We start from the raw sequence: 20,576 nt of genomic DNA, 5'->3' as shown, positions 1-20,576 counted from the left end.
CTAAGAATTTTGGTTTGAATAATCAGACTGAATTCTTGTAATTGAGGAGGGGACATCACGCTTCAGGTTTAACAGAGTGAGGCAAGTTGAACTGCGTCCTTCCACATAAAGGCTTTTTTTTTTTAACCCCTCTATAATATCTTCCTACATTTAGTGGCCTTTGTGTCTTATTATAATCACTTGTTAGTGTACTTACTGCCACTCGGGTAAATGTCTTACCTACCCGACCAGAATTTGAGCTCTGAGGTCAAGTTTATAAAATGTTGGTGGTGTAAATGGCTAAATCATGCAAACCTAGCGCTATCAACAAGACTTTGATTAAAGATTCATTCATTCCACGTACATTTATTGAACATGTAATATATGCCAAGTCTTATTATAGGTAGTGGGAAGAGGCTGAGAATAAACTATACATAAAGACAATAAGAATGACTCTAAAGATAAGTTATTTTTTCATACTTTTTATAACCTCAACTATGAGAACTTCTTGGCTATGCACAGGTCCTGGCCTCGTAATTCCCATACTCCTGACCCCTTTGTCCTATCCAAGGTCTATCCTAGATTTTGAGACTTATCTTGTTGATCTTTCATAAAACTTTAAATGACACCAGTCTAGTTAGCAATCTGAGCATCTCTCTCAGCTTTCCTATCTGACCTAAACACTCAAAAACAGGATTTTTTATCAATCCCTTAGCTATTACACTGACAAGAACAGATACTACACTTGCTCTTAGACAAAAGGCTGTCCAGCAATCCCAACTCCCTAGGTATCAACACTTAAATGCCTATAGCATAGCCTAGTTCTGGACATGAAATCTCCATGTTTCTCTCTGGACCAGATGATAGTGAGATTAGCAGGGGAAGCAGCCATGAAAAGCAACAGAAGTTGCTGAAGATCCCTCGGTGTGCGTCTGTAGAGTTAGGAGGATGAAGAGAGTTATTCTGAATGGAAGAACATTTGGAGAGTCTTACAATTCCACAGGCTCCTCTGCTTCTCCCTTAGTGGTTGGTTTTCTTCAGATTCCCTCAGGGAGTGCTAAGGGTACGGGCTCGGCAGCTGTTGCCAGTTCATACTTTCTTAGATTCGCAGAAGTAGGAGGGACCTGAGAGTCTGTGAAGTTCAAGCTCCTCCAAGCTCAAGAGAGGAGATAACACCATGAGCAAGATTACAGCTATCATGTGGCCTAGTGTCACAGCAAAAATCTTTATCTTTTAAAATCAAAATGGGGGACAATTATTCTTTGTCTCTAAGTTAAAAAATACAAGCGATTCTCCACAGAACTGAAGTACCATCGCCGATTAGATTTGAAAGCATGTTATGTGAAGAACAGCCAAAGGACCCTGGCATGTCTGGACTGCAGAAAGAAGATACGGAGGAAGATAATGGGAGATGACATCAAGCTCTAAATAACTGGCACAAGAACGAGGATTACTTTTCTTCCTTTATGGCCCCGGAGGACGGAGCTGGGCTCTGTGGGTACAAGTTGCAGAGAGGTAGTTTTTCCTCATCTCAAAGGAAACCTTCCTAATAATGCTCCCTACCATGAAGCAGACTTAATAGTAAGGAGCTCCCTCTTACTGGAAGTTCTCAAGGATACTAGATAGCAACTTGGTGAGTGGTAGAGATGGCTTCTACCTTGAATGGCAGGGAGAGTACCACATTGCTCCGACCCCTTAGAATTTGAGGTGAACCACAGTTCATGCATTTCTGTCTCTGACAATGGTTCTAGTAATTAGGCCGCCTTAGGGTAACTATTGATATTATCACCCTCAAAATGTCAGCGGAGGTCCACTGCTCCTTTCTAACTTCCATCTGCCAGGGTCCAGAATTGTTAAGTGTAACCTAAAGGACAGCAATGAAGCTTAATCTCCCCAGCCAACAGATCAATAGAGACTTCACTGAGAGGCAGTTTGAAACAGCGGGGCAAGCTACGATCATTCAGCTATGATCCAGTCTTCCAAGCCCGGAAGCCTGCTGGATATGTATTGCCATCCCGGTCCGTCTTCTTTTCCCCTCCCTGCATAGCCTAAACAGAGCCTTTTTACTCTAATCCTTCTCTTTCTGTAATTCCCACCAGACTTTCTTTTTCTCCTTCATTCTCTCCTATTGGTTCTAGATTATGGCTCCCTTTCCTTCCTCTTCTATGAAACAAGCTTTTCTAGGATCATGTCATTCATAAAAGTGGTCCTTTGTGGCTTAAGGTGTGAGCTAAAGGCCTCCAAGAAGTCTGTTCATTCCTTTCCCTTCTTTCTATCAGCTGGACTGATACTGAAAACCCATGGGGCCTTGTTAAAATGCGAAGACCACCCCACCCCCAATGGGGAGGCAGTCACCCAAGAAATAGCTGGACTCATAGTTTAGTGAAGATGATTTATTCTAATTCTTTTCCTCTGAAACTATGGGGGCCTGAATGGAGAAGCCATGAAGAAAAAGGCAGGAGTCAGGGTCTTAACACAGGTCAGAAAAGGTTGCTTTGAGGGCTGGGGGTCTGCAGACCTATAGACCACTGGAGCTGGAAGGGGCCTTGGAGGTTGAGTCTGAGTCTGACTTGGTCTTTTTGCAGTTGGAGAACCAGTGACCCCAGAAGTAAACAGATGAGATCAAAGTCACAGGTGAGAAACACACACTTCCCCACTTTGCCTTTAGGAGTCTTTGAAGGTTTCTATCAATTGGCTTTTCCAGGCTGGATTGAGTTTCCTCAAGTTGGGAAGTTTGACTAGATGATGGTCACTGAAGTTTTGCAGAAAGAAAGAGAGCATCATAGCGCTATTTCTCAACCGCTGAAGAGGAGTCAAGGCTATTCAGCACCCCTTCTCTGGTTTGCATATTTTGGAAAAAATGAATAGTAATTTCCTGTTTTATAGGAAGCGTAGAAAACACAAAAGGTTGCTTTTGGGTTTCTATCCTGGATGGCAAATCTTATATGACACGTCTTCTTTGTTCCTTATCTTCAATATTTTTGCTTATAGGATTCTTAGCACAAATGTTTACAAAATAAAGGGAAAATCTACTTTTCCCATTTGTGAGTTGTGTGGAATGGGGAGAGGAGATGATAGAAAGATGATAGATAGATAGATAGATAGATAGATAGATAGATAGATAGATAGATAGATGGATAAATAGACAGACAGATGATAGATAGAACCAGAAGGCATTGCTTACTGTCCTATGGATTCACTATGCATCTCATAATCGGACTTCCAAGACAAATGACAAATGTTGAGACCATTTCCTCCCATTCCAAGGATTTAGTGAAACAGTAGTGAGGTGTCCTAGGGCTCCAGTTGTCCTGTATAAAAATATTATCACTGAGCCGCAGAGAGACTTGAAATGGTCTTGTAATCGCTTTCTCCTTTGGGGGAGATTGTCAATGTATTTTTTTCAACACTTTCAAAATTGCAATTGTTTATAGTAACTGGAAATGGCAGAACCTGGCTGAAGTGGAAGGCTGAGTTTTATCTAACCTCTAATTTAGTTCTCCTCTTAAGTTTTTCCAAGTTCCTGAGACGCCTTTCCCCTGTAAGTTAAACCATTGTTGTCAAGGGGAATATAAATTAAGAGCTCTGTGTTCTGAGTTAAATGGAAACTTGGGCTAGGGAAGCAGATTCTTGCTATGCTTCTCAGATCTCCAATATAATATAGGAACTGGAGTCAGTGTGGGATGTCGACTTGATGAATTCTAGAAGAATCCAAAACTCAAAGAATGTGGGAGTTATGGAGCGCCAGAAACCCAGCCTAAGTTTGACTCATCAGAGCTCTTAATAATCAGGTCGGAAATTCCATGGCATTATTGAAAGAAGCAGATCTCTTTCCCTTTAGACAAAATGGATTCTGAAACCAACCATATTCTCTAATTGGATTCCTGGATAGATGAGCCAAATGCCACACCAAGACCGAGAGCAGTGACGCCATAGTCATCCCCATGTTTATTGTCGAAGGGTAGCTAAACTTTGAACTACTAGACTGGCCAATTATGGAGCTCTAGAATGTATGATTTGGAAGACACACAATTAAGGGGATAGCTCTGGCCAAAACTGAGTTAGTCAAACTGGTATAGAGCCAATGAGAAGTTAAAAAAAACAAAATAAAACAAAATAAAACAAAAAAAATATTCCTTCAATTTCTCCTTGCAAGGCTAGGAATCCAGATCTCAGGCTTTGAGCCTTTACTGTGAAAGACAGATCACTAGACATCAGGAGCTTTAATAGACACTCACAAAGCACTAAATTCTCTCTTTAGCACCTCCCGAATCTGATAACCAGTTCCTCAAGACCGTAGCTCCCATGGTTATTTTCATAGACCTCAGAAAGCATTATGGCTAGGTGAGCAAAGCTAACAGAGTATTAACAGGCTGGAAACAACAATCCCATTTAGTTAAATTATGAAGATATATAGATATATATGTGTGTGTGTATATAAATATATACACAGTTAAATTGTGAAGATATATATATATATATATATATATATATATATATACACACACATATTTGTGTGTGTATACACACACACACACACACACACACACATATATATATATATATATATATATACATCAAGGGTGCTAAAAATGTGTACACATTTTAAGAGATGTTATCTATGCTCAAGCAGTAGGTCCCCATAATCTGGACACTGATGGTAACCACTTTGAGCACCTCTTGTAATTGCAGAAGTCAAACGTGACTTGTATTCATCTTTTGTTATCAGTATATATTGAATGTTATACATTTTTCTGGGACCCCCTGTGTGTGTGTGTGTGTGTGTGTGTGTGTGTGTGTGTGTGTGTGTATAATCATTTTTAATACAGTAGCTGCTGTGATTAACAAATACAACTTATATTCAGAGGAGTACCGAATTTATGTAGCTTTGGATTCCAATGTACTCTCTTAATCAATATATATTAATCATAAGACAGTAGTTTAGGAAATTTCTTGGCTTTAAAAAATGATATTTGCACTTAGAAAAAGTTGGGAGCCATGCTCTAGAACAAATAAGTCTTCAAGGTGCAATTATTGATAACAAAATCTTTCTGGGATTATAGCTGATTCAGATGAGCAGACATTTATTGGAGGCTTCCCATGTGCCAAGCTTTCCAGAATCATCCAGCCATGGACAGGGCTCCAATGCACGTCTGAAGACTTCGAGTTCAGTTTCTTCTTACCTACAGCTATCTTCCAGAAGAGATGAGAGCTGGAATATTTTGACCTTATGGGGAGGAGAGACACCAGGAAGAAACAGTAGGGAAAGGACGATGGAATTAGGAGACTCAAGCTGGAGACATTTAGATTTAAGGGGCTTCCGTACTTTACAAAGCCTTGCTCTGCCCACAGATGAGAAGTCCGTGTTACCTGGCGGCAGCCCTCACCCCACAGCTCTGGCGTATTGAGTCCTGGGTTCTGCTCTAACGAAGAAGGTCGGAGGAGTGCTGGGGCTGGCAGAGCGGGTAGCCTGAGCGATCCGCGGCCTGGAGGGTTCTGCCTCGGGGATGAGGTGGAAATTGGCATCTTACGGCTTTGCGAGGCTGCTCTGACTCCTGCCTTTCCCTTGCCCGGTGCCAAGTTGTGAGATTAGCTTTACTGCTTTGGGGCAGGACTTGGTCTTCGGAACACTGGCCACTCCTTAGTGTCACAGCGCCACCACACCCTCCTCCCGCCGCTCTCCATGCTGACCACCCAGCCTGCACACACTACGTCCTACTCCTGGGACAATGCAGTGGCCTGAGCTCCAGAGCGAAGGGCTGGGAAGTCCTGTGGGCGGTCCTCCTGAGGTTACTTTAGGACACATGTCGTCATGCTGTCTTCGGCCTTGCATGAGAAAGGCAAGGGTCTTTCCAATTCTATTTTCTACTCCAGTTTACAGAACACAATGGATGTGTCATAACTCAGCAGGAGCAGTTTCAGAGAAACAAAGCATACATACTACTCAGAGTAATTATCCATTTTCTAAAAGCTAAAAATGACAATTTTCTGCAGTCATTCTTCTAATGCTAGGAGTGTTGAAAGTTCATCACTCCTTTTTTCAGCTTTTTATAAACATAGCAGAAGAACTTCAAGATGTTAACTTTTTCCCTCCTGATTTACTCCATCCAGCCTCCAGCATCTATGTGTGTGTGCATGCGTGCGCGCTCACACACACGCACAAACATACACACACACTTTTTAACCTAGCAGAATGTTTTCATGGTGAGGAAAGGCTAAGATAGCGTGAGAGGATAGCAACTAAAGCTACTGTGGCTTTAGGCTTTAAAAGCCACCACCTGGGACATGGAGAGGACTCGAAGCATAGTAAACACATTCCTGGAAGAACTATCACTAGAAAATATCCCCCCAGGCAGAAATGGGGAAGAAAATGGACAGGAAAGTGATGGGCTTCTACCTTTGGTGAGTATTAGAAAGAGAGGGCCTGCTTCCTGGACAGAATCTCAGGAAGGGAGTGTCTGTGCTGTGAGTCTCAGTAGAAGGTACTTTACTGCCATTTCCACGTCTCTGCAGGGTTCAGAGATAGGGAATGGGACCTTTGTCTGCAAACACAGCAAAGGGATTCCCTGAGCCTTAACAGGGTAGCAGGAGCCGGGAACAACTCAGCAGCAATCTGCTTGGATGGGTAGCCACCAGGTGCTCAAAGGATATCTCTGCAGACACCCATGTGGACAGATGGCCTGAGGTCCAGTTGGCCTTGGTCCTCTGTGAGCTCCCAAACCTAGTCTCTGCCTTGGGGAAGGTAAAGGATTCTTGTAAGTACTGAATGTAAGCACATTCCAATAGTATCTCATTATAAATGTAGTTGTTAATCCCCCCACAGTGTATATTTCTTACAAACCCTGGTAGTGGTCTGCAAGCTGGCACACGCTGCATGGGAAAGCCTTCTGAGACTTGAAAGACTGGTGGCCACTCAGTCCATTTGTCTTATTAAATACCCATGACCCTAATTGGAGCTCCTTGTAGGCTTAGAAGAGGCTCCACAATCGCTTAGGGCCTTAAGTCCCTTTTTATTGCAGCAGGCTAGAGTTAGGGCCAACGAAAGGGAATATTAATGCTCTCTTAGTCACAATATTTTCTCTTGAATCTACATGATTTGGGAAAATGTGAGTCAGGACAGATGAGAAAGACAGAGAGAGAAATATAACATCTGAATATTTCTAGGTTCACTCATTCTGGAGTAAAATACTCAGACCCACAAATGAGCGTTTACTTTCTTTTGTCCATCATTTGATTCCTCAGCTATGTGCCCTCTAAAAGGCAATTTCAAAGGTGGTAGGGGGGTAATCAATGTATGCTATTGAAGGTGGGCACCCTCCCCAGAAGTCGAGGAAATTTCTTGCAGATTTCAAAGGCTTCTTAACCTTTTCTGACATTTAAAAGCAAACAGAAACTCAGCCAGACAAAAGTGAGCTAAAAACAACGGTTAGCTTGATGTCCAACTGGAAGGAGCCTGGTTCCTTCAAATTCCTTCCCTTTTACACACTCTCTATTATGAAATGGTACCATACAACACTAGTGTTTCTCTCTTAAAACACACACACACACACATACACACACACGCAAGTGTGCGTGCACACACCCACGCATATGCACACACATACCCCACTCTAAAATTGCTTGTGATGGCTAAAATGAGCCCCTGGCAAACTGTCAACAGAGCATGTTCCAGATAATATTTTATCTTTTTTTTCTATCATTAAGGTTTTAAGGGTGGGATTCAAAACTGGGAGGATTAGAGCTGAGCTGTTGAGCAATTTACAACTGAACATGGTCTCTCTCTCTCTCTCTCTCTCTCTCTCTCTCTCTCTCTCTCCCCTCCCTCCCTCCCTCCCTCCCTCCCTCCCTCCCTGCCTCCCTCCCTCCCTTCCTCCCTCATTCCCTCCCTCCCTTTCTCTTTAACAAGTTAGCAGCATGTGGCTTGCCCTTGTTCCAGCAGCGATTATTAAAATAAAAAACACCTTTGGCCATAAACACAAGTGAAAATTGAAACATGCTCATGAAAGTTTATTATTTTTCGCTTCAATAACTTCACCCTACATGGAGACTTTTATTTGCCTCAGGAGGTCTTTGGGTTAGGTAATGAAAAAGCATGGGGGGTAGGGGATCCCAAGTCAACTGGGTTGGGTGGCAGCTGGGGGTGGTGTGCATCTTGGCTTTGGGCCTGCAGTGCTGCCCGAGTGTTTAGGCTTTCATGAGCTGGAGCCCCTTCTCTCTCTCTCTCTCCTTCACCCCCCCTCTCTCTCTCTCTTTGGGGCTGTCTTGCCTTTAGGGTCACGTCAAGGGAGCAGGGCATTTAGCTTGTTTTGATCCAGTCTGGCCCTGTGCTGGCCCCTCATTAAAGTCATGCAGCTGATTCTATACATTTCCTGGAGCTTTTCTTTGACTTAAGACAATGTAGCCCCTGACTGGAATCTTTAACACACTCAAACACAAAAGGGATATGGGAAGGTGTGGGAGGGCAGATATTGAGGGGACAATGAAGGCACATAGGGGTGAAAGAAGTCCTATAATTAAAGAGGAGTGGTCGAATTGGGATAATTTACTTCTGAGATGAGAAGATTGACTGTTACTTGATAATGATCTTTATTTCTGGAAAAAGAGGAAAAGGATTTGAAATGAAGAAGGTGGGCCTTGGTTTATGTGAGAGAAAAATAAATTTCTTGACCATTTGCATGACAGTCATTTGAAGTTTCTTTTTGCCACTTGCAGCCAAACGTGGTCCTAAAAATATGGTCACCCATTCCAGGATACACGTGGTCTTTCTCAGAGAAAGTACAAGGCGTGAGGGTAAGTCTCCTAGGACCACTGTGCTAATTCTGCTCCATCATGTTCTTGGGGACCGAGGCTCCACAGAGCTCATCACTCCACTATCCTGGAATGTGGTCCTTGTCGTCATGGCCCCAAGTGGTGCCGTCTATATTTAAGGCAGCAGGTGGAGAAAGGGATGATGAAGGGACCACAGGGACATGCCATCTACCTACTAAGCGAGACTCCAAGGGGTTGCCATATGAGACTTGAGTTTATATCCTACCAGCAAGAAATTAGCCACACTTATTGCAAAGGAGGCTAGAAAATTAACCTTTTTACGAGTAGTAATATGCTCCGCTAAAAGTCTTATTATTAAGGAAAAAAGGAAAGATGTTGGAGAACAACGAGCAGCTTCTTAATAGTAGCCCAATCTTTCCCTATCTTATTGGCCTGTGTTGGCTTAGCCATTGTTTTCCTTCCATTGTTCCATGAATCTGTGTCCTCAGAGAATTTGTGCTCATCGCTTCCTCGTTCATTTCACCTTTGTGAGTTTGTGTCCATGTCTCTCCTCCATGATTTTACGTGGAATCTTGTTCTTTGTCGCAGCAAAATTTTCCTTGAGTCAACTTTTAGTGAAAACTGCCAGCCTCATATTGTAGACTCAGAACAAATAATATGCAGAGAAAGATATCAAGTCTATTGATCCCTTTTGTAGCTTTACCACAATTTATTTTTTATTATTTTTTTTATTAAAAAAATTGTTTTAGGATCTGGGCACAGGCTGTAACATGTGAAATGTTACATGGCTTATTTTGCACTCATCAGTGTGGAGTGAACACAAGTAGCTCTGTAGAGCCTTCCTGGGAACGGGTTGTGATGAGACTCTCCTCTGGATGCCGTCTGCCTCAGGGACTGCAGCATTGTTTCTCTGGGTGCTGCGTGGTTTGACTCAGACCCCATCACATCTCCCTGCTGCTTGCTTGCTCTCTCACGGCTGCCTCTCCCGCTCCATGTGAGATGTTTCTGGCTGCCTCCCTTTCCAGCATAATTAAATCCAGTAGACCTTCCAGTTGACCTCATGAGTGTGAGTTAAGCCCATTTATGAAGTATGAAATGATCCCAAATGCTCATGATCCAGCTTTCCCAGGGGGCTGTGGAGGCGGATCATAAGCTAAGAGCTTCCTGCTGGAGATGCTGCAGGGAAGGCAGATGTGGCGTCTCTGGAGACAGGCTGTGCCTTCCGTGGACTGAGCTCTGGCCGCACGTGGTGGTGATGATTCTCAGTGCTCCCTAAGAGCCGTCTATCCCACTTCTCTTTCCACTTGAAGGCACTTGCTCTTCTTTGGAGCCAGTGAGGAAAACCAACATCATGCCATGTCGTGTTGGGTTAATGCTTCATGCTGAACTCTCCGTTTTGATCAGAGGCAATGGAATAATTGAATTAATGGATCCATATGTGCTTCAAGGCATTGCTTGCATGCTTAGGTCATAGGGCTGGGTTTATTCCATCCAAGACTCAAGGTTCCCTTGGTCATAAGAGGGGATGGAAGAGAGTATGGATGACTCAAGGCAAATCAGCTCCACTGGGAAAACAGAGTTCAAATACCTTATGCACTTATGGGATAGCTAGTGCACAGAGACAGTCATGGAGTACACATACCAGAGACAAGGCCTGTGGACAACATCCATTGCCTGACTCTTTATACTTCTGTAGAAAAGAAGGGACTTCTCATCTGTCCACCAAGAGGGAACAGAATTGGAGGCACACTTCTGGCTCCTTCCTCCATAGCCCTCATCTGAATTTGCTTTGCTTTCTCTGCTTTTCCCAAGATACATCCTTACATCCTTGCGTCTGGATCAGGGGGTCTGGGAAGGGTGGTAGAAAGGAAGTTTCCTATAGAACTTTATGAACCAAAGAAGGTTTGAGTCATGTCCTCTAACACAGTAAACAAGAACCCCTCTATTTAGGGGCATGGGAACAAAGCTGATGCTGACTTTGATCTTCATTTGAGTCCTGTTTTCAATTTTGTAGGAACCTGGGGGTGGGAGAAGGAAGGCATGACAGTAATTGGCTGTGTGCCTGGTCTGCAGGCCCACTCCTAAAAGGCCTTCCTGGCATGGGGTTTCTGTTGAGTATTTCTCCTGTATTTCAGGAGACTTCTGCCATCCTCTTTTGTACCTAGAAGCAGGTAGGGAAGGCAGTACGGGGAAAGTTAAGGTCAAGAGGGGTACCTTACAGTGGGAAAGTCTTGTGTGACAAAAAGGTGAAATGCTAAAATGCAAATGAGAAGCGTTTTAAGGAAGTTGGCACTCCCTCCCTTCTGCCAGTCCTGGGCTTGAATCCCAGTCCCACCTTTTTCCAGCTGAGCGACCTTGTACAACTTCCCTGACCTCTCTGTGCCTCCATTCTCCAAACTATAAAATGGGGGAATTATAATACCTACCCCTTGGGATTGTTTTGAAGATTAAGTAAGTTATCGTATATCGTCAAACACATAGTAATTACTGTGTTGGGTTAAGTATTAGCTATCACCACCACCACCATCGTAACCATCGTTCGCACCATCATCACAGCCATTATGAACCTGGCATTCACAGAGGCAGGCTTAGGCCTGACTTACATGGGGGACAGGACCCAGGCCTTACTCATGCTTTGAAGGAGATTGTAAGTACAGTGTCGAGGTTCTGGACTGAGAATTGACATGCCAAGTTCTAGTCCCAGCTATGTGTGGCCTGGCCTGTGATGGTGTCTTCCCTCTCTGGGTCTTGGTTAAATCGTTATAAATAAGTGGTTTGGTGTTCAGTGGCTCTCAAAATGCTTATCTAAAGATGGGGGCTGAGCTGGCCACATGAGACTTACCTGGGAGCTCATTACAAATGCAGATTTCCTGACCCCACCACCCCCTGAGATTCCGCTTAGGTGGATGTGGGATGACTCAGCAGCCTGGGTTTTTCTCAAAGTGGTGCTGTGCTCTCCATGCACCACCTGTGTCTCTGGGATACAACTGTTACGTGGGCGTCATGGCTCCAGGTCCTCTTTGAGGCCTCAGCTCTAAATGTTGTGTTCCATAAGTATGTGAAGGGATAGAAAGAGGGGGTGATTATAAAACAAGTGGCAGAGTACCAGTTAATTGGCAGACATTTAGTGAAGGATTATCCTTTGTCAGTTTGCTCAGTCAAAAACAAGAGTTTCAGCCCAAATGCATAACAGACCTGAACCCTTCAGCTCACCAGAACCAGTCTAACCCACTCTTCTCTGCGCTGAGACACAAAGCCAGGGTCTGTTGTCACTGCCAAAGCCAGAGACTGCCCCAGATAAGCCGGAGGAATCCTCTTCCCAAAGGCGGTTCCCAGCATCTCCATTTCCCTTGGGTCAAGTGCTCATTTGATTAACCAGGATCTTTGGCGACTAAGAGCAGAAAAGAGAATCCATCTTGTCACTATAACATGGGGTGAGGCAGTTCTCAAACCGTCCCATCACTGAGTCTTTCCTTGGCAAACAAGATGGCTTTGCTGTAATCCCACAGTGTTTCTCTCTTTAATCCAAAGAATGAAACCGAAAAACAAAAACAAAACAAAAAAATGGGTCCTTCCACCATATAAACTGGAACTTTTTTCATCCTTTGAATGACATGGTTTCTTGCTTCTTCCCTTCACCATGGGGACAGGGTGTAGCCCACGTTCCCTCAAGGAACCCAAGGTCACGACATTCATGGTGAACAAACTGCAGCCTCTAGAATGCATTTCCAATTAACACACACAAAGCGTTTCCTACTGTCTCTTAAATTATGGTTCTATATTTATCACTGCCAGCACACCCCTCCTTCCCTTTCTCAGCTCCCCCCACCCATGATCCCCACTCTCCCTTTAATCATTTGCAGAAGTGTTTCCATTCTTCTTTTTTCCATTTTCAGAACCAGTTTTGTTATAAGAAGAATGTAATTGTTGCTAACATTTTGATTTCCCTGTCCAGTGAGATTTACATGACACTGAGGTTTTGTGATATAATTCCTCATTTGCTTCCAAGTTTTTGTTGGGCATTTAATCTGTGCAGAATTTCATTATCATCTGATTTACTGTGGCCTCAACATAAGGAAAGACTTTTCAAGTATCAACTTTTTTTTCTCTCCCTTCCTCTCTCCCACCCTCCCTCACACGTCCTTTTATACACACACACACACATACACACACGTGCACACACGCACATGTACACATACATGCACCCTTTTTCTCTCTCTCCACACTCTCCTCCTTTTCTCTCCAATCCCCTTTTCTATACCTCTCTCCCCCCCCCTCTCTCACGTCTTCTGTTTGTCTCTCCTAGTTTTCAAGTTTCAGTGTTCACATCTGATGGGTTGATGTCTTGGCTTTGTCCTCCATTCCAATTCATTCCTTTAAGAGCTCTTCTAAACACAGTGCCCACAGGGGGCTACTCTCTGGGAGATGAGGGAGCCTCTCCCATCAAGAGACTTACATTGGGGATCCACACAATGGACTCAGAATTTCTGTTAAATCCTAAGACTTATTCATAGGCACCTGACCCTGAATCTACTGGAAGCTGAAGACAGACCTCAACTTCCTAAGGGGACTGAGGAAAATCTAAAGCACATGCCTTTGCATAGTAATTTAATGAGAAACCCATAGTGTGTGTGTGTGTGTGTGTGTGTGTGTGTGTGTGTGTGTGTGTAGAGAGGGAGAGAGAGAGACAGTAGAATAATTCAGATCAGTCAGTAGGATTCTCTCTTCCCTTGCTTTTTGTTCTCTGAGGATGGGTTTCAGTGGATTTTCACAGAGTTGGAGAATTCAGCTCCTCAACTCCATCCAAAGGCAAAGTTTTGTCAGCCATGTTTAGTTTCAGGGCTCTTTCTCCCTTTAACTGTTTCCTTAATACTCATTCTCCCACCTTTTTAGTGATGTTTCCTCTCCACTCAGACTCACCTGCACTTGTACTCTGTACCTTTCTCTTCTTTTTCTCTTTTACATGATTTCTGTCCTGTGACCTTGCTTTTACTTCTTCTCTTGTTAAAATTTATTCATTCTGTGTGTCTTAACCATTCTGTATCCTGAGTCCTTTTTTTTTTTTTTTTTTTTTTGGTGGTGTGACTGTGAAACTAAGAAATTAACGTGTTGGCATTTGCACATTTTAATAAAGGCAGCTAGAAGTTACTCTACCTTAGCCCTGAGGAAGCATGCCACACAGTGGGAAATGTAGTCACTTAGAAAGCTCACCAAAAAGGACAATTAGTGAGAGAGGATATAAGGCCCCTAAATCACACCTTCCCTGAGAAATTCAGAGGGCATCTTCCTTATGGAAGCAGGGAGACAAAATCATTTTGGTGTGCATAAATCTCCAGTGACTTAGCTAGAGAAAGTGAGACCCACGTAGCCCCACCCTGTCGATTATTAAGAAACCACTTTGCCATCATTCTCTTGCTTTCTTACCCTCTCCTTTTTTTGTTTGTTTTTTGAAAGTTTGTTGGTGCTTGCTCTGTTTCTCCCTCAGTGAAACTCTCACTAGTTGATGAATTCTGATGAATTTAATTGAATTCTCAGCATCAGGAACCTGGAACATGAGTGGACTCATTCTTTCTTTTGGACTTTTGAGACACCTGTGTATTAAGCTACAGATTCTGGGGTGAGCTGGATGATTCAGGGATTCCAGACGCCAAGAAAATTAGAAATGGTATTCCTCCATTGTGGGGATTCTGTTGGCCTAAGGAAACGTCTCTATTTACATCTTGACTCAGGCCCTGTCCAGGAATTTGGGGGAAGAACGTTCCAAATCAGTTCAATTAGTTTGGGAAGAACCTTCAACTGAAAATTGACCTACTATGGTGGTTTTATGTGTCTGCCAATTATTTGTCATTCCTCCAAATCGGGCTGGAGCCCAATGCTTCTTGCCTGGAAGATGGGCCAGCTTTGTGACTGCAGTAACAAATAGAATATGCCTGTGTTGTGCTGTATGACTTCTAGGCCTGGGTTATACAGAACGAGTTGGCTTGTGCCTGCGTCTCTCTCAGGACACTCACCCTGAGAACACAGGCACCATGCTCTGAGTAAGCCACATACAGAGGGCACATGTAGGTTCTTGCCCATGGCCCATTTGATGTGTCAGCTGACAGCAGCATCAACAGCAAGACATGTGAGTGAACAAGTCTTCAGATGATCCAAGTCTTCCAGCTGCCCCAGCTGATGCTGAGGGAAGCAGACAAGAGTTTCCTCCCCAGGACCTGTCGACATTTCATATTCATGAGCAACATTGGTTGATGTTATTTGAAGCCACAAACTTTTGGGGTGGCGTGTCACACATCAGTGATGGAACACCTACTCCCTTCACCTTGTCTTTCCCAACAGGTATAAGCACCTTGATATTTTCTGAAATCCCCAACTCTGTCTTAAGACCTTCCTTCCTGAGCATTCCAGTTTTAAAACAGCATGTTTCCATGAATTGATCCATTGAATACATCTTGATGTAGAAGTGAGTTTCTCTGTCCCCACCAGTAATTAGCTTTGAAATTACACTGGTAGCTCTTGGAAACTGGTAGTTTCCTTCAACGTAAAATGAGGGGGTTGAACTAAATAATCTCTAGAACTTCCTTCCGTTTGCGTCTTATGCCCCATGGGTCGGCTCTGGCATCAAGTGTAAACTTTCTAGATGTTCAGCTGCGAATGACTGATGATGGCTTAGCATCACATGACTTCTCTTTGGAAGACTCACTGACCATTTAACAGCTGATGACAGTGTCTTCCTCCCCTGGAATGAGTGATGGGGGCAGCCCAGACACTGCTGCAGGCTCTGTACTGGACGTTGGGCATTCGTTTTTATCTGATTGCTGCCAGGTATTTGGGAGTAAGCTTAGTTACAGCTTCCCCTCTTCCTTAGATGTGGTCTTAGGTAAGTGAATCAAAGGATTCCCTGTCTAGCCATGGAAGACCGACACTCTTGACACCTCTAGGCCAAGAATGACCTGTGAGAACCTGGAGGGTGCATGATGTGTCTCCGTTCAGTGTGGATCTCTGAAATGCCCCAGGATTCTGGACCTCTTCCTGGTCCTACAAGGCTGAAGTATTTCTCCCTTTCCTGTAGAAAGAAGGAGGAGAGAACTTGTTATCACGTGAGGAAACCCCATGAGAAGAATTCATGTCCAGGGAGCAATTGCTTCTTAGTCAGTTTCTCCTGAGAAATAGTGAACTGGCTCAAAGAGAGGGGGAGCAGGCCAAAGTATGTTGTGAAACCAAAAGCAAAAGGAAAATGAAAAAGAGGCTGGAAAAATAATAAAAAGGGTTGGAACTCTTATAAAAGTCCAAACCAACAGTGGTATTCTGAAAAGTGTAGGATTTGATTACATGGCCTCGTAAAGGGTTTAGTCTTGAGCATGAACTGCTAACCACACCCTCTCTCCCTAACCTCGCTTTGCCCAGGCAGAGGGTTATCCAGGGGTGCTGACTGGGCACTTCTGGTTCCACCTTGAAACTGGGGCCTTTCCCTCAAAGTAATGATGCTGAAAGCTATGAGTGGTCTGAATTTACTAGCCCTCAAATGCTAGATTCTTAGCCTCGGCCTAGAGACTTCCCTTATTGAGCAGCTGGATTTCCAAATGTTTCTTAACATGGGCATTCTTGCCAATTGCAGGCACCTTGCCTCCTCTGTGGGGTCTTTTCTGAGGCTTCAACCTGCGAGGGCTTCTGAATTCCTCATGTCTTTCCAACATTTCATTGTTTTCTGCATGTCTCTTACCCATGGGTCATTATTTAATTATCTAGATTTTAATAGAAATAATAAATAAAGAATATATAAATAATAGGAAGAATAAATGCATATCTATGGCTTAAAAAGGGCACAAAAGGATAGATGAGGTCTGATAATTAAGTTTGCGAACTTGTTGCAACAAAGTTGCTAACATTTTGATATCAGAGGGATTATTCTTTATGAATTTGTACTAACTGGACAAACAGTTAACCAAGTTTAGTATTGGAAGTGCTGAAAAGGCGGCATGAAACAGTTAAACAACCTGAAATTTTTGCCAACAACTCATGGCTCTTGCATCACGACAATGTACCAGCTCACACGACACTGTCTGTGAGTTTTTAGCCAGTAAACAAATAACTGTATTGGAACACCCTCCCTGCTCACCTGATCTGGCCCCCAATGACTTCTTTCTTTACCCAAAGATAAAGGAAATACTGAAAGGAAGACATTTTGATGACATTCAGGACATCAAGGGTAATACGATGACAGCTCTGATGGCCATTCCAGAAAAAGTGTTCCAAACTGCTTTGAAGGATGGACTGGGCACTGGCGTCGGTGCATAGCTTCCCAAGGGGAACACTTCGAAGGTGTGACCTTAGTGATGTTCAGCAATGGGGTATGTAGCACTTTTTCTAGGATGAGTTCGCCAACTTAATTGTCAGACCTTCATAGGTGTGTGTGTGTGTGTGTGTGTGTGTGTGTGTGTGTGTGTGTGTGGTGGGGGGGGGGTCCTTCCAGGGCTATTTTATGACAACATAAATATTGTTATAGAGACAGAGAGTACATCTGGGTTGGGAGAAGTGAATGTGTATGAGTCTTCTCATGAACAAAGGGTAACATACTATATTTACCATTTTGTACCTTAGTTAATTTTTTTGTTAACTGTATATTCTTGAGATCACTTGTTATCAGCACACTTATAGCTACCTCAGTCTTATAATGGTCACATTTTCTTATTGCATGGAAGTATTATTCTTTATTTAATTAGTCCCCCATTGCCGGACCTTCAGTGGTTTCCACCATCCAATCACAGTCAATCATAAAGGAGATCCTTGCTCTAGTCCAAGTCTATGAACTTGTTGGGGGCCAGGCCCATGGTTAATTTTTCCTTTATTTCTCCCCCAAACTTACAGCAGAGTAGTCACTGCAGTGCCACTGGTGTGGGCTGACCGGTGAGGAACACTGGTAATGCTTAACAAGCTGAACTATATTTGCAAATATCATATATCTGATGAGGGGGTAATATCTAAAATATATAAAGAACTCATACAACCCAAAAGGAAAAATCCAATTAATAATGGGCAGAGGATCTGAATAAACGTGTTTTTTCCAAAGAACACATACAAATGACCAATAGGTACATGACAAGGTGATCAACATCACTAATCAACAGGGAAATACTAATCAAAACAACAATGAGATATCAACTCGCACCTGTGAAAATGGTCATTATCAAAAATACAAGAAATGACAAGTGTAGGTGAGGCTGTGGAGCAAAGGGGACCTTGTGCACTGTTGGTGGGAATGTAAATTGGTGCAGCCACTAGGAAAAACAGTTTAGAGTTTCCTCAAAAAATTAAAAATAGGAATACCATATGATCCACAAGTCCACTTCTGGGTATTTATCTGAAGGAAATGAAATCACTGTCCCCAAAAAATAAATGCACCCCAATGTCCATTGCAGCATTATTTAAAATAGCCAATATTTGGAAACAAGTGTCCATTGATGGATGGATGGATAAAGAAAATGTAACATATATGCAATCTCTCTCTCTCTCTCTCTCTCTCTCTCTCTCTCTCTCTCTCTCTCTCTATATATATATATATATATATATATATATATATATATAATATATATAATATATATATAAAATGTAATATAATATGTAATACATGTACATATGTACATATATATACACATTTGTACATGTATGTATATGAATACAATGAAATATTATTCGGTTATAAAAAGAAGGAATTCCTGTCATTTGTGATAACATTGTATGGACCACAATTTGCTGTGCAGGCAAAATTTAAAACAAACACTAGGGTTATTCCACATGCCTTGTTGCAATGGAATTTTAGCAGAATTAAAACCTTGCTAAAAGTACAATTCCTAACTGCAGAGAGAAAAAGAACAGCCTTTTGGTACTCAGTGAGCAAGTGAAAACAAGTGTTTTGGACACCTTAGGAAAGAAAGCAGGTGGCAAACACATACATTCTTATCTCTTTCTCTTCCCAGCTCATGGAAACATTTGCATGTTGAATCTGGGGAAGTGGCTTGGGGATATGAGTAAGTTTCTTGATGAGGTTAGGAGACTTGAGGTGAGGGAGAGTAAAACAGTTGACATGTAATGTTGATGGTGCAACAACTTCCCAAGAGCACGTAGCTAGGACACACACAACCGCTCTGAGCCTACCAGGCCCAGCATAGACTTGAGACAGTGAGGGTGAAATGGTCAAGGTCATTTTATCAGGATGTAGGATTGCTCATCATAGAACAGTGACTTGGGTATGGAGAAAGTGCAGCAGAGTCACTTGGAGAGACGTTAAATGATGCTCTTCCCCACGCCGTTCAGATTCTCCTCTCTCCTTTTATCAAGAATCATGGGAATCCTCAACACAATGAGTCTCCTTTCACTAATGGGCATCTGCCTTATCCCTCAGGGTGTTGGGGGCAGGAAAAAAAAAAAAAAGATTACTATAGTCGAGAGCCCAAACTGTCCTTATGGGCCTTACGGTTAGTAATACGACCTTTTCTCTGCAGTGTCTTTGTTCTCTTAGGGTTCTAACTACATCTACATTGTTACTCAGCCTTCGTTTTGGTGCTGTCCCTTCTCTGTGTCTTTGCTTTTGCTGTTTCCTTGACTTTCAGCACCCTTTCCTCCAGGCTCAACATGTCTTCTCTGAAACTTTCTCTGCTCTTCTTTCCTATACAGAAGAATGAGCGCTGGGGATCCATGTAGCACTTGGGACATAGTCCCTCGGGAAGTCTAGATAACAAAATTGGGATTCTTCCCAGGTTTGCTTCTCTTGATCTCTGGGGTCAGCTTGCCTGGATGGATTTCTTGGAGACCCAACGCCCAACCCTTAACCCTTGGCCTGGTTTTTCCTCATAATGGAGGCAGATGAAACTTGTCATCTGGAGAACCTCCTCAGGCTTGATGTTCACGTCTGTCTACACAGTTCCTACCGTTTTCAGACTGCTGTGCCTTGTCTCCAGGTGGCAGGGCATCTTGACAGGGCCACACCTACCATGATGAGCCTCTTCGTGGGGTCTGTCTCCTCCCATTGCATCCCCAGAATGTCTTCTGAGACGGGCAGCTCTCGTGCCCATCTGCTTCCTTCTAGCCCCTCGGCACTGCAGCACACACTCCACAAGACTGATCCTCTTGGGTCTCAGCACATCTTAGTTTGGCCCCCTCAACACTCACTTTCTGTCTCCTATGAAACACTCTTCAGTCTTGGGACGTATGTCAGTTATCAGCTTGTCCATGAGGGCTTTCTCATGGGGAAGAAATACATGCATTGAAGCATAGAAAATGAAAAGTAAAACAAATTCTCCCCACACCAGTCCCACTCTTCTGGGTAAACATTTACAGCTATTTCTATTTTTAGAGCTTCTCCTGGTTATCTCCATAAATGTAAATAACGTGTTTTTACCTTCATTTTTTTTTTAACCTTAAATAACATCTTTTGATACTATTATAGATAAGACATTTAGCTCATTCCTACTATTTCTTCCACTAGGTAAGTTTATTACTTTAAAAAATGTATGAAAATCTCTATTTCTTCATTGAAAAAACTTAGAAAGTATCTTCATTTCCCCACTATTTAAGAAGAATTCATTGTGCAGTCATTGTCTTCCACCTTTCCTGACCCACTCCACCTTCCAGTATTTGTCAAGTACATCGTCCTTTTGAAATTTGCAAGTTTAGAGCATTTACATGACATTTTGTAATGATAAATCTTTTTTTTTAATTTTTCAATGGTTATATGAATATTGAAAATCAATAGACAGTGTTTGCAAAATATTATTTATTCCAGACTTGAGAGTATGTGTGGACCTACGGAGGAAGAGTAGAAGTTGTCTCTT

Source organism: Rhinolophus sinicus, chromosome 17 (assembly GCF_057876585.1).
Source record: "Rhinolophus sinicus isolate RSI-liver-muscle chromosome 17, RSI-T2T, whole genome shotgun sequence".
NCBI lineage: Eukaryota > Metazoa > Chordata > Mammalia > Chiroptera > Rhinolophidae > Rhinolophus > Rhinolophus sinicus.
The sequence above is the reverse complement of the archived record's forward strand: the minus strand, read 5'-3'. Positions refer to the sequence as shown.